This window comes from Daphnia pulicaria, chromosome 3 (assembly GCF_021234035.1).
Source record: "Daphnia pulicaria isolate SC F1-1A chromosome 3, SC_F0-13Bv2, whole genome shotgun sequence".
Taxonomy (NCBI): domain Eukaryota; kingdom Metazoa; phylum Arthropoda; class Branchiopoda; order Diplostraca; family Daphniidae; genus Daphnia; species Daphnia pulicaria.
Window position 1 is genome coordinate 4379581 of NC_060915.1, and position 12747 is coordinate 4392327.

The 12747-nt window shown below is 37.6% G+C and overlaps 1 pseudogene; it reads right to left on the reverse strand.

Annotated features, from left to right (window-relative positions):
• Positions 1–5788: 5788 nt before the first annotated feature.
• LOC124328672 lies at positions 5789–10142 on the reverse strand (annotated as a pseudogene).
• Positions 10143–12747: the final 2605 nt, after the last annotated feature.

Genomic DNA, 12747 nt, shown 5'->3' on the forward strand with positions numbered 1-12747 from the left:
ATACACCATGTTAAAAGTGACTGAAGTTTGTTTAGGAGAGTCGGCATAGTTGACGCTTTTTTAGTTTTGAACCACCTTCTTAATTTCTCAAGATTTTTTAGTCTACCAACCTAAAGAAAAAGAGAAAGAAAAATTAGCTATCAAAAGGGTATTTTTATTTTATGACAAATTGCTTTGTTTTAAACCAAAAGCGCTTTGAAAATGAAGGGGGGTTGGTTGAGTCGAGGGGAAAATTTCTCGTGTAAACCGGGTAGAATGGCCCATGTTATTCTTATGGGCAAAAAGAACACCAGGAGATGAACATTTTTTCCTCCTATCTCTTACCCAGTAACATAATTGGCCCCGAGAAAAAGTCAGAAAAGGTGCCTTTTATATTATTATGTATTTAACTAACCATTTGGTTATTACAGATAAATAAAACTGTTGTGTGAAAGTGGAATGAATTTCCTTTGAGAAACTTATTTTTACTAAATTTCAAGTAAGCTAGGGAGGTCTAAAAAAGAAAATAGAAAACGAAATAGACGGCACCATTTTAGTGCTAAAAACTATTTGTTCCCATACTACTAAAACTATTCCCCGTCATTTTTTTAAAGATGCGCTTATTAACAAGCTGTCTACGACTCAAAGAGATCTTTTGGGGGGGTTTCGATTTTGCGGAAATCATCACTGGGGGTCCTAAAAATACAAAAATATATGGGTTTTGTAGGATTTTTTGTGCTTAGTCGTTTGGTAAAAGTCGCAATCGTCTAGCTTTTTTAGTTTGGGAGATATTTGAAAAAAACTGAGAGGGGGTAGCCAAAATTTGGACTTTTTTTGGTTTTTGTGCAGCAGTTTTCTAGTCAACTGCTGCATCTAAAAATAATCTAATTTGTTTAAAATGATGGGATAGCCCATCTTTTCAAATTGTTTTAATATTTTTTAAATAATCGGCTTAGAAGCCGAGATATTAATGATTGAAATTTTGGACAAAATTTCCCGAAATATCTTCGTTTTTTGGCCATGCCGGGCTTCATCCTATAAGCCACCTAGCGCTCTCAAAAACAACATTTCACCCTCTTTGCCTTGAGGGTATCTAGAGGGGGTCTCCTTCATAGCGTCAGTCTACACTTATCGAGGGGGGGGGATGGTGGTATCTCCGTGTAAGCTGGCCCCCACCGTTTTTCATCCTCTTGCGAGCGAGTTATTGCTTTTTAAAAATTACCTGTTATGGTTTTTAACAAGCCGTCTACGACTTAAAGGATCGTTTTGGGGTTTTCGATATTGCGGAAATCATCGCTGGGGTTCGTAAAAATACAAAAATATAGAGGTTTTGTCGCTAAGTAAAGGTAAGTAAAGGTAGCCCCAATACCTTACTTGCCCCGCTTTCCCCTACAGTATATCTACTTGGCCGGTAGGTAGTGTAGTAGGTTAAGGACGCTATACTTTATGCTATAAAAACATGCCACTTAGTTCTACTTAAGTGTTTGCTACAAGAAAAGTAGCTCCATGAGAACGCGTGTTCATATTAAGTAAATAGTATCAAATAAGAAATTTAGAGCTGTTGTATATTTACTATATATGGCTGTAAAGTCTACTTTGTAGCAAGCGCATTTCAAAATATAATCTCAATTTTTATTTCACAACTTATAAAAAGCCCCATTCTAACCAGCGTAAAGAGATCAACAACAAAAGGCAAACAGTTCATTTCAAAAACAAACGTGGCTGAAGTTTCTACTACTATTGCCGTAAACATCATACAGCCACATTATTGAAATCTTCCGTGATTTTCATTTATTTTAATTTAGTTTAGTGTCAATTGTTATCGGATATTCTCATTTACTTACGTTACTACTTCCGGTTAAACTGATTGGACACCACTGACCCATCCATAGGGAATTTTTTTACACAAACAAATCCTATCAAAACATTGTATCCTTCAATATTAAAAATTCCGTGTAAAACGATGGAACTTTAATGCCCTACTAAGTGTGAATTAATTTTATAAATATATTAACACTAAGTTTTTTTAATTTGAGCGTGAAATGGTTAAATTCAAAAAATTAAGTAGTCTTGCATTAATAAATATTTTTAAACTGATTCAACATACGGGACTTTAAAGACGGGATACATTTATTATTTTCTTACAAGTTTCCTTATTTTGTCGCAGGCAGTGAATATCCAATCCATTTGAGACAAAGTAAGAGTGGTGACCATGAATACAAGTAGTCACGGTCAGCACTACTCTTTCTTATTATAGTTTATGTGCCCTTTAATAAAAATTTTACAATAGCCTTTATCTATACAAATAGTCTTATAACACATTATTTTTTCTATTCCTTTTTAATTTTTTTAAGTTATTCATAATTCAAGACTCAAAACCCTCATGTCATGTAAAAAAAAATGTGAGTCATGTAAAAAATACACTTCATTTTTAAAAGATTATACATTCAACTAAAACAGGTTGATGCTCTTTAAAAAATGGCAGATAATGAATGCAGGGATTTTACAGAAAAAAAATTAAAAGAAAATTCGATTGACAGCTGATAGGCTACATCATTCGTCATGTAACGTGTCTGATTTCCGAATCTTGAAAGCAATTGTAAAATTTTTTGTGAGATTCTTAGTATGGATAATGTCCGTTCGTCTTTAATTCAAATCCCATATTATGATTCATGTCATCCGCTCTATTACAATTCTTACAATTAAATTAAATTGCATAATTTCATTTAAATATTTATAAAACTATAGTTGTATTGCAGTTCTATTCTATTATTACAATAGTATTACACGCGTATAAAAGTAGTCTGGGCATTTTTTTTGTTAATTTTTTTTCTGTTTCTTCTTCAAGTCACCCAATAATAATGAAACCATTGCTCTTTTTTTCCTGTGTTGAACTGTTTTCCCATTTTATTTTGTTTTCTCATCAATAATAAGGAATACTTAAATATCTAAGTCGACTATCCCCAAAACTTTTTCAAACAAAAACTAAATTATTAAAAAAAAATGGATTTTTACACAATATTGAGGTATAAATTTACAACCGATGAACGGTCAAGAAGAAATTTTTTCAATATAGTCATATTATTTGAGTAAACTCGAAATTTTTTAAAAAGGGACTCATCCACAATACATGAAATTAACAAGATAATATTAAGTTGATGTTTTGGGCGATTGCTATGAAAAAAAACGTAGCTTCAATATCTCACGCTAAAATTCGAGTCAAGGACCAGATATTGCAATTGATAGATTATTAAAAATTTAAATAAATGTATAAAAATTTTTTGCACTCGAAACTCAAATGACAAAAACGTCCCATTGTCACGATGTTTTTTACTCGATTCATTATTTTGTATGGAATGTATCCCGTTCAAGACTGAGAATTTTTACCAAAGAAGTTATTTATCCCTTTACGAAAATATTGGCGGCCTTTTTTTATCCAAGGTTTATTGCCTCTTTTCAACCACGCCCCTCCCTTGTTAACGTCTCCCAAAATCAAATAACCTAAAGAGTTGCATAATTTTCAAAAAATGAAGGAAAAAAAAATTAGCTGAAGTTTTAGATTTTTAGGGATAGTTAATGTTGTTGTTTTAAACATTAAAAAGGTATTATGAGAGGAACCAATTAGCTGCAGACCACATCACAACAAGTGAAAAGCATACCAATCAAAAAGTTTTATTAGTCAAAATCTATTTGCGCCAATAAAACATGCAGAATAATAGACTACCGCTCTCCTCCCACTATGGCATGCATAAGTCGAGCTGTCACTTGACCTTTTGCTGAGCGGAACTTTTTTACCACTGCTATCCAAAGCTGTATAGGTTATTAAATAGTTGTTTATTTGCAATTAAACTCTGTAATCATGATAAAGTTAAAAGACCTCATTAGAAAAGTAAAAAAAAAATTCTATTTTTTCTCCTTTATGTCAAACCCCATTTATTGTACATTGTTCTTAAATACAATGTCACGTTGAGCCATACAAAAAAAAAGATATTTGCCCTTTTTTAAATTTATTTACCTTTATCGAATAATGTGTTTGGAAAAATATCTAAACTATACAACGTTTGAATTTACCAAACCCCACCGTTTTTAGAGCAATTTTCACAATGAAATGTTAAAGAATTAGAATGTGTTGCTGCATGCCTGCTGGGTACTTCATTAACTGCATATTATGTGAGATCTATTTTAAATTTATGTATTACTTATGGAAAAACTAGATGCCAAGAAAAATCATGCAAATCGTTAGTTCAAAAAATTCGAAGTTTTAATATAACTGTTTTTCAATAAGCCGAAATGTGCTACCTTATTTTCCGTAATTTAGTTCTTCCTTTGTTGTTGGCACCTTCTTTGAAGCGTCTAGGATATGGGTGCTGTTTTTTAAACACAGTTTGCTACGCACGGGAAAGATGCCCGTCTCTCATAACTTGTTTGGGAAGGGAATCAAAGGTTTTTTATAAAATGCTGCAGTATTGTAAGGCAAAGATTATTTCCGAAGGATCCCTGTACTTAAGGTTCTACAGACCCTTACGCAGTTTCTCTACAGAGTTCTTAAACTTTAATGGAAAACGCCTCCGGTGGTTGTTCTTTGGCCTTAACCCTACACACCCTGTTTTCAGTTTTGGTTATTTCTGTCTATCGGCTGTCAAACTCTACTGTTATAAAACTTCCCAAGTATTTCGGGGTTAAACGCCCTAAAAGCTCGGCTAATGAGACCTTGGTGTCTGAAACCACAAAAAATGTATCCGTTTCGCAATAAAAAACGTTTGGGGTTCAACAGCACATGAATTAAAGATTGGACTGGAGATAGGAACAAACCTTTCAAACTTCGACTTGCAAGATCAACTCGCTAACCTCTCCATCTATTGACTTATCATAATTGTCAGTATCTATCAACTACATTTGGATTTGGGTTTACTGTATGTATGGACTTTGAAATTTCTAATCTTTATTAGTATAGACAAAAGAAGTTAATGGTAGTGGACGTATTTGTTGAAAATACTCGCAAATACAGTTATAGTGTTTAAACGGTATTATTTTATACCTTTTCTATCTTGCTTTCAAGGATATTTTTTAGGTTTTTATATTCCAGTTTCCACATGCTTTCAAAAGAGATTGTGGAAGTGAGAATGAATTATCACTAAAATTGCTCTCAAAACATGAATTAATAATTATATATAGTAATTTTATAATTTGTGTGCCCATTTTATAGCAATTTTAAAATTTTTAATTTATTTTTGAAACTATTCTAAATAGCCGGGAAGAATTTTACTTGCCTTTTTTAATTCGGCCGCCTGACGGCTATTTTTTATCAGCTCTCCCTTGCACTCCTGTGGATGACAGCCGAAGACTGCTCGAGTGAATCTTGCTGAGTAAGTCTTATGAAATAACAATCTAAGGAGTTGGATTAAGTTATCAATTCCCATGCAGGTACTATTTTAAGGAACATGCTAGACTCTGTCGACAATACAAATGTGGGCGTTCTAGTGTCGCATTCTATATAGTGACGCTTTTGAAAAGTCCTTATGGTAATCCTTCCATGATAACACTCCATGTATAACGTATTGGATATGGAGTTTCAATGTCCTATACGCAACGCAGTCCAGTCGATGTAAAATGCGTTGGTCTGCAAAAGACAACTTAGTAATAAAGCAATTGAAGAAGAATAAACTGAACGAGGAATATTAGTCACTCTCTTGCGCAAGATCTTTTCAATTACCTGAGATTTGGCCGTCAGAGGGAACAAGAGTTTGGGAATCGCCCAGTTGATAAGGAAGAGTCTTGGACTCTGGTTGTCGCAGATATTTCTGCTTCATTATAGCCGAATGACACACGGATGGTCCTGTTGCAGTTCATTCTTGATGGCGTAGCTACTCTGAAAATTATAACAATCACAAACCGACCTGCAGGTCGAGCTGAATAAAATGAAGCTTTTTTATTATTATGTATGCGATATATTTGGATATAGTTAACATTGGTAATACTACACCCTGGATTTCACCACACATTAAATTCATTCACATAATTTGAATTCATTCTCATCACATTTGCAATTCAATTGAAGTCGAATACAACTTACTCGAATTGACGTCATTCCACGCTCTTCAGTGATGAAACCGCCTAACCTATCTAAAAGCTCTTTGGTGGCTCTAGAAATGTGAATGCTGAGAGCTTGACCGGTTGATTCCATCCTGGGCGCAGTGTTGACCCTGTCGCCAAAAAGACAATACCTGGGCATTTTTAAGCCGACCACACCGGCAACGCACGGACCTGATAAATTACAATCAATATTTTCGTATTACTTATAATTCGTATACTCTGATTTCACAGAGAGCAGCACTGCTATTATTTATACCTGAATGAATTCCAATGCGCAGTTTGAGTGTTTTTTTCCGGGTTTGTGCCGGATGTGAAAATTGCGTATCTCGGAGAGAAGGTGCAGGGCCAGCAAGCTGCGTGGTGGTCTAGTTTGCGAATGGGCAATCCGCTGGCCACCATGTAAGCGTCGCCAACCTTCTACCCTTTGTAGGCGTCGTAATTTTCCAGGATGGAGTCAAACAAAGTGTATAGGGCTCGTTGAGGAGACCGACGACCTGGAGAGGAGTGCTGGCCGCCGACAGTGACATGAATCCCGCGATGTCGCTGAAGTAGATCGTCACCGAATCGAAACTCTCCGCCTTGACGGGCTCTCCTCTTTTCAGCAATTCAACTACCGATCTGATAAATTGCAAGAGATTTTTTAAAATTAGAATGGCGGAAATTTGTCGCAACAAAAAATAATTACTTTGACAAGACCCGGTGTAAAAGTGCTTCCGTCTTCCTCTTCTCCTCGACAAGTTGATCCGTCCGTTCCTGCACGAGACCTTCCAGGTAATGCGTATACTTCTCGTTATGGTCATGAAGCTGTCGAAAATGTTGGGCTTCCTGTAAAAGAAAAAAAAAAAACAAAAAACGGACGAATGTATTATTTGAATTTCCTGTAGGTTTTTATAATAGAGAAACTTACAATCCGGCTTCGATTTCCTTGGGATGTAATTCTGGCGTTCCTTGCTAGCAGTCATGCATGCATGCAGCGAATGATGAATACTCTTTGCAATCCAACTGCGAAACGGACGGCCTGAAGAATTTAAGAAAAACCATTCCGGATGGGCGACTCTTTCGATGATTCCTGTCCAGCCAATATGGAATAACTTGGATCAGCAAACTGATGTTGGAGTCAAAGTAAAATTTCATTTTTTTTTAAATACCTTTAGTCGACATGGTGTCCAACAAATCTCCCCAAGGTCCTTGACGGCCAAAGATTTCGTAGAGGCTGATGCCAAATAAGAAGACGTCACTTTTCTGGGTTCCTTTAGGCAAAGAGTTTGGGTTGCGCAACAGTTCCGGAGCTCTCCACAAAAGCCGTCTATTGTCACACGTCGTTTTCGTTCGAGCTTCGTGACTGGAGGTTGCAATTTAAAAAAATATATTTGTAATTATTACAAATGAATTATCCAAAAATAATTTACCTTTGAGTTCATGCAGACCGAAATCAGTGATTTGCAAAACCGAGCGTGAATCGACCAAACAGTTGGACGATTTGAGATTTCCGTGCGAAACGATTGCACTGTCGTGCAGGAAGGTTATTCCCCGCGAATATAAAGAAAATTCCCTGCGAAAAATCAAGTAATTTGCAATCATTAGATTTAAGAAGCAAAAATTGAGCTGCGACGATGGACATACCTTGATCAAGTCAGTGACGAGAGAGGCGATGAAGAAAGTGTCCAACATGAAATCCGATTTCAGGACATCCTCCAAGCTCCCGCGGGCGCAATAGGCCGTCAGGATGGACACGCTCCCGTAGTCGACGGACACTCCCATGAAGGAGACGACATTCTCGTGGCGGATGGAAGTTACCTGTTTCAATTCCTTGCAGATGTTCTTGTTGAAATTGACGTTCTTCGTCGACGAGATGGCCTTGAGGCCACGATGTTTCCCTTGTAGCTTCCCGTTCGGATGTACAAACGTTTCACGTCCAGGTCGACAGATGGTGAATCTTCCTTGACGCCACCGGAGGACGACGATCCCGGATCGGATTCGTTGCTGCTGTTGCGCCTGCTGCTTTCGCCAAAAGATGTAATGATATGACATAATGTAATGTACGTATTTATATGGCGCCTTTCCATTATATGCTCAAAGCGCCTTCAGTTTCCAATTTAGATGTGATTGAACACACCGCAGTATATTTAACGTCATATCCTTGAAAGCAATCAAGAATCCTGTGTTATGCATGCTGCCTCAAGGGCGCTACTTACAGTTTTATGACGGGTTCAGCTGGGGTTCGAAACCAGAGCCTCATTGCCTTTTTCCAAAGTGTTGACGCTCTAGTCCACTACACCCCACATCCCCAATGACATCTAGTTTCTTGAGGATCCGAGTCATCGCCGCCAATGAAGAGGACTGCGGGCAATCGTTGATAATATCCTTGGAATTGGGGATGATGAATTCGCGATTTTCCGCCTTCCAGAGCAAGCACGCCAATTTGTATTCGTAACAGTAGTATCTATCGTTTGTAGAAGGGACAGAAAAAAACAAGAAGGTTAAGATCAATCAAATTAATATTTATGGGAATCAATAAAATCACTGGGTGTGATATTGGATAGAAATCAGAATCCGCACCTGGAAGCGAAGCCGATCGTTACAATGAGAACAACGCCGGATAAGGTGCAAATGATGAAACTCCGCTAGTCGGGCGTCGCTACTCGGAAACATTTTCAGACATGAAACCGCAACCGGATCCAATCCAATCGATTGGTCAACTCGAGTTCAAATAAAGAAAGACCTATATAGAAAGCAACGGTAAACCATTTAAAAATAAAAATCCAGAATCAAAATAGCTACAAAGTCTCTAAGAAAGAAAAAAAAACGTGAAAAACTCACGAGGGAATCGTTGGGTGAACGAATGCTGCTATTGTTGTGCTGGAAATGCCCAACAGGCTGCATGACGTAGCTGTTCTGTGTTCCTTCATCCGATTTTAAATGGTTTTCCCGGAAAGGCAACAGGGAAACAACCGTGTTATTACCTTCAGCATCGCCCATCGCCGTTCAAGTCGATAAACACCTTGCGGGGGGAGAAAAGAAACAAACAGTGTATCAGAAATGCTGATGGTTACATATAGAAATAGAAATATTTGACTCACGTCGAAACCAAGAACCGATCGATAGCGCCGATTGCGGATGCGTTCCATGACGCTGGTACCGTTCCGCGGATCGTAGCCGTCCGCCAGCGATTCCGTTAACGCCTGGGCGTAGATCGTCATGGAATCTGAATCGTGAATGGGAACGACGACGTCATCGGAGATCACTGGGAGCCATTTAGCCAAGCAGAAAGGCGGCTGAGACGAGTAGGCTAATTCATCATTTTGGCCGTCACTAGTTTCCTGGGTGGTGGTGCGTTCAAAATTCCGGAAATGTTACAGACTGGGACGTGTGATGGATATGACACTGTTTGGAATATGAACTGACTTGAAATCCGAATTTCGCGGATAGGACTCGGTCCCTTTTATAATCGAGCGGAAGGCTTGGATGGCGTCGTCTTCTTTCATGGCCGACAGGTAAGGATCCTGGGCGTTGCTGGTGTACTTAAGGGCGTTACTGCCCTCGTCGTCCAATATGAAATCGTCACTTCAAAAAAACAACATATAACGCTTCTTACCCATAAACATAACTCATTACAATTGGTGATAAATCAGAAAACACGACAACTGTAAACTCTAATTCAAAAGAAAAGAAATAAAAATTATTGATAACACAAAATCCTCCGAACACTAAGACAAATATGATAATGCCATTCACAATAAAATAAACGTCAGTTAATACAAAGAACCAAAAAAGATAACGAAACCCAACACGCACGATCGATCGAAATCTTGACGGGTCTTCCATGTCTTCGTTTCAGAACTTGTCCCGTTCTAGGGACGTTACTTAAATCTGGACGTTCTAGTGTCGCAGCTTTCCCGTCCTAGTGTCGTCCCTAGGCTTGGATGGCGTCGTCTTCTTTCATGGCCGACAGGTAAGGATCCTGGGCGTTGCTGGTGTACTTAAGGGCGTTACTGCCCTCGTCGTCCAATATGAAATCGTCACTTCAAAAAAACAACATATAACGCTTCTTACCCATAAACATAACTCATTACAATTGGTGATAAATCAGAAAACACGACAACTATAAACTCTAATTCAAAAGAAAAGAAATAAAAATTATTGATAACACAAAATCCTCCGAACACTAAGAGAAATATGATAATGCCATTCACAATAAAATAAACGTCAGTTAATACAAAGAACCAAAAAAGATAACGAAACCCAACACGCACGATCGATCGAAATCTTGACGGGTCTTCCATGTCTTCGTTTCAGAGCTTGTCCCGTTCTAGGGACGTTACTTAAATCTGGACGTTCTAGTGTCGCAGCTTTCCCGTCCTAGTGTCGTCCCTAAAATTTGGATGTTATAGTGTCGCAGAAAAGATTGTAGTTTTCCCGTCTTAGTCACGTTACTTAAATCTGGACGTTCTAGTATCGCAGCTTTCCCGTCCTAGTGGCGCCGCTAAATTATGGACGGTCTAGTGACGCATGAGACGTTCTAGTGTCGTTATGATTTTAAGAAATTTCCCGGCCCAGTGTCGTTACTAAAATTTAGACGTTCTAGTGAAATACGGACGTTCTAGTGTCGTGTTCTAGTGTCGCTTTGGAAAAGTTCTTGCGGTAATCCGTCCCAATGTCGCTATGCCTAAAAAGGACACTTCAAAACGCGACATGACTTTTAGTAAAATGTTTGACTTTCTAAAAGTCACTTTCGCTATTTAAAAGAGTCAAGGCCATTAGTAACCGACACAAACTAGACCCATAACTTCCAGAACAATTTAAACCTTATGCCTTTCTTCAGTGTTGAAAGTGGTACTTTGAAAACGTACCGCGGTGGGGGTACTGTGGAAATTTTTTTCAAAAAATGCGGTAGCGATAACCGCGGTAATACCGCGGTACTTTTACCGTTACCTTTTGCCGGTACCGGTACAATTTGCGTTACTTTTGAAAACCAAAAAGGCCTGAATCATTTTAAGCTATTAGCACGTTTGTCTGTACCCTATCATTACAATCTTACCTTTGCATTTTCCAAGTGAAGTGAAATTTAGAAAAAACAATTGACACGAAAAAGCTAATTAGAAAAATCAGAAATTCGAGTCTAACTGACAGTAAGAAATTAGGAAAGTAGAAAATTCAATCGTCTGTAAAAAACTCGACTTAAAGCTTCGAAACTTGGCCGCTAGATGGCGACTTTTAAGAAAATAGTACCGGTACCGCAAAGCGAAAGTTTCTGTCGCTGTACTGCGGTACGGTACTAACAAAATAGTAAGACCGCGGTAGAACCCAGCTGCCTTTCTAAAATGTCCCCTTATTTACGGAAAAGCCAGGGCAAAAAGCTGACGTTACTAAAATGAAAGCCATTCTTCAACATTTAAAAATGTAACAAAAAGAACTAGTAAAGTAGAAAACAAACGCATTTAGCAGTTGAGAGTTGACAGTACACATTTGAATACTAACAGCATGTCACAAAGAATTTCTCACAGTTCTCAGACAAGATTCTTTTTCCGATCATCTTATTCCGACTTCAACAACTGTATTGACCAGCCGTGTTTTTTATTGTCCCTTCATCCTCTCATCAGTGTAAAAATGTGGTAAATACAATTTATTAGTAATTATCTTCTTCTTTTACATTTAATTCTTAAGCTAGTTGTGTTATGCGCCCACGCAGCGTAACCTATTAAATTGGTGGCAGCGATCTATCCGAACTTGCGTGTCTTTATTTTTCATGTTTGCAACTGACTCATGTCAGGTGCGGTTTACAATAATTATTCAATAGTTATTGGATTTTATAATAACAGCCAACGACCTTTATGTATTTTTATCCTAGAACTCTTGTGTTGTTGTTACCGAATGAATAAGATACGATTCTTACGTCATTTGAATTGACTGTCGAAGGTTTAGCGATCGTTCCAGGAACACGGCGTGAATCTTGTCAGTCGATTAAGGATTGATCACGAGTATTTTCTGGCTTTCGGTAAAATTTGAACGAGTCAATCAAAAAATCCTTTTCTTATTTATTATGCCAAAAAGAAAGAAAAAAATATAAAACAAACCCTCTTATAATTAATAAACGAGAATAATGAGCAAAACACACATTTCGCATAGACGTTCTGTTGGTCTTCGACTGACTCTGACTGTTTATTTTTGTGTGAAATATAGCAGTTTTGATGGTAATAAGCCGACTCTGAAAATTTTGTCGCATAAATTCATAGCAGTTTTGTTTGTATTCAGCCGACTCTGCCTACAATGTCATAATAATAACGTTCCTCCGATCGTCTCACAGTAAATTTTTATGAGTAGACTTCATGATCTGCTTAATGATTTTAATTAAGCAATCAGTAAAGATTAATGGCGGAAGGAATGAGTAACTATCGACACTTCTAAGGACAAATTAGGAACACCAAGTTTTTTGAAAAATATGGGCACAATTTTTAGTAAATTCTCACCAAAGTAGTTTAAAAGACCACCAAATTTGTCCCAACCAACTAAAGCGATTGAATTGGACGATTCTCAAACCACTCCGGAAGAGGAGGAGGAAGAAAAAGAAGATGTATTAGACAATCGTTCGATTGAGGAACAAAGAGAAGACTTGTCAAAAACAAAAGGGAAGGCTTTGGATGGAACGCCTATTCAACCGTTACGACTATATCCAAA